Source organism: Triticum urartu, chromosome 7, assembly GCF_003073215.2.
Source record: "Triticum urartu cultivar G1812 chromosome 7, Tu2.1, whole genome shotgun sequence".
NCBI lineage: Eukaryota > Viridiplantae > Streptophyta > Magnoliopsida > Poales > Poaceae > Triticum > Triticum urartu.
In genome coordinates this window covers 717,726,540-717,731,564 of record NC_053028.1, presented here as the reverse complement: position 1 = coordinate 717,731,564, position 5,025 = coordinate 717,726,540, and the positions used below count along the sequence as shown (strand labels likewise).

The following is a 5,025-nucleotide window of genomic DNA, read 5'->3' as shown; positions in this document are numbered from 1 at the left end:
ACATGGGAGGCCACAGCCGCTTGGGTCCCATTAAGACCAACGCCGAGGCGACGCCGGTGTACACAGCCGGTTTCTTGCTCGGGCGCAGGCCACCATCGTCACGTTACACTCCTGCTAAAGCATATCCGGGCGGCTCAACTCTGATGAGCAGCGCTGCTGAGATGGGGAAGCGAGCTGCCCTTTATGCTAAAGCATATACCTCCAGGGCTCACGGCAGTCAGATGAGCGGGCTTTCGGACATGGAGAAGACACTAGATGCTCTGCCGCGACCAACCGTAGACTAGTTAAAGGTATCCGTGTCATGGCAATTGATATCCGCCAACGTCGCCGTAGACTAGTTTTACCTTAGTCCAGTATAGTTTTAAACTAAAAAATGTCTGAAATATAATGAATTTCGATTCGTCCAGTTTATATGAAATCCATCGTGTTTGCACAAATTTCATCCTATTAGTTCAAATAGTGGTTGAAATGTATGAGGACAGCGTTGGATTGGCGGCCTCTGGTACCAGTGTCCGCGAATAGGTCCCCCATCCGTGGACGGATGCCGGAGCAAATTAGCGGGTCGGCGCTGGAGATGCACTAAGGCCCACAATAGCAACAGTATCCTCAGAAATACCCTTTGGCTCCCGTATGTATATACACCCTATATGGGGATTTTTTTAAAATAATTAAACAAAAAAGTCAAAATACTTCAAAAGTATATTTATATTAAACTTGCTTACTTGCGCATTAGTATACAAATTTTCACAAAAAAAATCAACGTTAAATTCACATCGAAAAAGACAATTTATTTTCTATTATAGGTCACTATTCATGCTATTTTGACCAAAAATTTGTCTTTTTTAAAAGAAGTCAAAGAGAAATTTTCTTTTTGTGGAACTTTTCTCACTAGTACAATGAAAGGTCAAGTTTATTTCAAGAAAAATCAGAAATTTTTGATTTTTTGTTGAATTGCTAATTTTTTCCATATAGGGTACATATGTATCCAGGAACCAAACGTTACCCTCCCACTATTCTTGTTTAGAATATATATGTACATCATGCCATGATGTCATGTGGATATGTGAGATCGGTGCCACTTGGATGCGACTAACAGCTAGCTAGGTAGGTATTACTTGTTTTTTCGATTAAGTGTGATTACTACTTTCATAATGCTAATCGCGTCTTCAATATGATAACTTCGGCGTTGCTGACTCTAGGTTGATGTTACGCTAGCAATCGAGAAGCATGATGAATTGATGATGCTACATTATTGGTGTAACTAATGGCCTTCCAGTGGTGTGTGCCAAAGTCCACCAATCCACATTGTCGACGGCACAAAAAAAGGTAATTGCTACATTGGTCTGCAGACCGAACAACAAAATTGATTTGCTCGTAGAAATCCATTATCATACTCCTTACTGAATTTCCTTTCTTGTGACCGATACCACGCTTGAGCATTCAAGAAAAGCATTCACGATAGCACGCTAATAGCATGTTTTAAGACATTACCTATTTTACTGTGGCGTGCTATTTTTTTCCTTGCTTGGTGTGCATAAAAAAGGGTAGATGCTACATTGATCTGCAGTCTAAATAACAAAATTGATTGGCTCCTAGAAACCCATTAAGATACTCCTTATTATTTTAAAGATATTCCCTCCTATTATTTACTAGATCAGGATTATTTTGCAGATGAGTATTATTTACTACTTCCTCCGTTCCGAATTACTTGTCTTGGATTTGTCTAGATATAGATGTATCTAGACTTATTTTAGTGCTAGATACATCCGTATCTAGACAAATCCAAGACAAGTAATTCGGAACGGAGGGAGTAGCTCCTATCATTAGTTAGGACTTAGGACATAATTAATTAACTCATCTAGCTAAAACAAGATATCCTACCCTTCCAAATCAATAAGAAAACATCCACTTAACCCTTCTTAATTCTGAAACCAGACAGTCCACTCTCCCAGCCTTTAAAACTGATGCACGTAGCCCTCCAAAATGTTTTTTTTAGAATCCTCCAAAATGGTTTTGGTATAGCAGTATTGCCACAGTGATGATGGTTTTGCTGAAGTTGCAATCAAACGTGGGTAATCTCTCTGTGTTATCACTCTCTGAAATCTATTTCTCAGTCCTCTCTAAAGTGATGTTGGAGGCCATGCAGAAGACTATCTCTTGTTCTCTCAAAGACATAACCAGCTGATTTTAAGTCCTCTTGCCGGTCAAGGTTACAACTTCATTTACCACCCTCATCAGGTGGTGCTTGGTTACTCTATATTTAATTTTGTTTCATGTTATCACGTTAATACACCAACATAATGTCTGCTATAGAATAAAATCATTGAAAATAAACACTGCATAGTCACCACACTTTTGAGCATTGTCCGTTAAGGCAATAGTGAATTGAATAGAAATGTGATGTCTTGGTGCCGGTGAAGGCATCCACAGAAGTACGGCGAGGGGGTTGCCAACAATCCTGGCTCGCCTGAGGCAGCACTACCATGGGCTTGATAACTTATATAAAAATTTCTGGTCTGGATCACAATTAATAATCATGGTTTTTGTATTTTACATAAACCCCCCTGATTTGATCAAGATTAATAGTCCAGATCAGATATTTCACATAAAGCCGTTGTTATTTTGCAGATGAGCCCTCTTCTTCCTCCGTCTGGGGCTTTGGGCTATGGGTTGTCATTCCCCACTTCCTACGTCTGGAACTTCTTGTGTTTGCAACTGGAAGCCCCAATATCTTTTGCTACTTGCTCTGGTTTTCAGAAGTAATCATGCTGATCTAGAGAAGGAAGTTGATTCAGGTCATGAGATGGAGGTCCTTGTAGATGTCAATTACTCTGTGCTAATTGTGAAAATGCACTCTTGCAGTTTTTTACTACTCGAGGGTCCAGAAACAATGATTTGTATATGCAGTTTAATGTACTTCAATTGTCAGTATTTCCGGCCGCCGGGCAAGACTAGAAGAAATCACACATATAAATACTTGCTCTCATATTGATTTCATAGCATACACAAATTAAGAATTTTATATCCCTCAAAAAAAGGAAGGTGCACACTGCATACAAACATGCATATGAAGTTGTGAACATAAACACACTCAATTTGTTACGCGCTATCTATTGTGTGACGAAATGTTGAAGCACTTTATTCATGTGGACCTGCCAAGCAGATGCGTCAGGAGCATCACATCTAGAAGTACTCTCTGCGTACAGTATCTGCACAGTTAATAGAAAAAAGTTAGAAACATTATAAACATTGTTCTAGAATGCAATATATATGCTGAAATTTATGAAGAAATATAACGTTGTAGTCAATTGGACGTGGCAGCAACCCCAGTCTAGGCGTGCAAAGGGAACTTACAGGCAGGACTCCACAGGTCCAAGATGGCGTTTCTAGTCTGCTCTTGGATCCTTGATCGTACAATCTGAGCGTCAAGGGCATCTTGAGCTTCATGAGCGCTGTTGTTGTCGCCGGTGCTCGCTGCACACGAGATGTGGTAGTCGACGTTGCATGCCGTGCAGCGGTAGTACGACGCGTGCCCCGCGCCAGTGTCGCACGCGGCACAGCAGCCGTCGGCGACGACCAGCGTGAGGTCGTGCGTAGGGTCTCGCACGCTGCGCACGACTTGGGGGAGCAGCGCACAGGTTGGGTGCATATCGAACCCGCATGGTGGACAGGCGGTAGAGGAAGGAGCTAGGGGCGCATAGCCCAAAACAGACATCGCATGAGAGGGTTGCGTCGCGGCGGGTCTGGACGAGCGTGAGCGGGTGCACATGGTGCTCGGGGGAGGAGAACGTCTGTGAGTGGCCGGCGCAAGACTCGTGGGTGCAGAAGTCGCGCTCGTGAGGAAGGATGGAGCTAAACACGCTGTGTGCTCTGTGTGTTTATGTGTTTGCTTTGGATTGCATTGGAACTGCATCTGCGTGGATACTTATAGATCTTCAGAATGCTAAATATAGTACAACAGTTGTTTTGAGTTAAAATAAAATGTGCACTTTGTATACTTTTTGTTTGTGAATTTTGACTTTGCTAAGCACATGTGCCATGCAATTCTGTATACTCCATTATCGATTGTGCTAGCCAGGCTGTCCTTGTCAATGAGTTCCATAGACACCCGAAGTAGTTGCCAAGCATCCTTGAATCAGTCCACTATTCGTTCATGTTTTTATAAAATTGCAAGTCAGCTGGATGACAGCCTAATCGTGCATAGATCATCGTTCTAAACAAATCAATAATCAACCCCTCAGCCGCGTAACACCAAAGACTTATCTACCCACCTCCTTATCTGTCCTTGGATCAACATCCAGAACCTCCCTAATAACGCATGATTTGGCGGGGTCCCCCGTGGAATGAATATGTAAGATTGTCCACTTGATTTTACACTGTTTCCATCCTCCATGTTGCCTGTAAACACACCCATACACCTCCTACACACGCACCTATACCCACACACTAGTAGAAAAGGGGGCTTTGGTCCAGGCCGGGTAACCCCATTAGTCCCGGTTCAGTCTAGAACCGGGACCAATGGGGGCATTGGTCCCGGTTCGTGAGCCCAGGGACCGGGCGGGCCACGTGGGCCATTGGTCCGGTTCATCTGGACCTTTTGGTCCCGGTTGGTGGGATGAACCGAAACCAATGGGCCTCGCTCCTGGCCCACAACCATTGGTCCCGGTTCGTGCCTCAAACCGGGACTAAAGATTAGAACCTTTAGTCCCGGTTTGAGGCACGAACCGGGACTAATGGGGATGAGACCTTTTGTTGGGGAACGTAGCATAAATTCAAAATTTTCCTACGTGTCACCAAGATCTATCTAGGAGTCATCTAGCAACGAGGGAGGAGTGGATCTACATACCCTTGTAGATCGTGCGCGGAAGCGTTCAAGAGAACGGGGTTGATGGAGTCGTACTCGTCGTGATCCAAATCACCGATGATCCTAGCGCCGAACGGACGGCACCTCCGCGTTCAACACACGTACGGAGCAGCGATGTCTCCTCCTTCTTGATCCAGCAAGGGGGGAGGAGAGGTTGATGG

General features: G+C 43.9%; 1 pseudogene; it reads right to left on the bottom strand.

The window, feature by feature from the left end:
- Positions 1–2,961: 2,961 nt before the first annotated feature.
- LOC125519654 lies at positions 2,962–4,059 on the bottom strand (annotated as a pseudogene).
- Between the last annotated feature and the right edge of the window lie 966 nt (positions 4,060–5,025).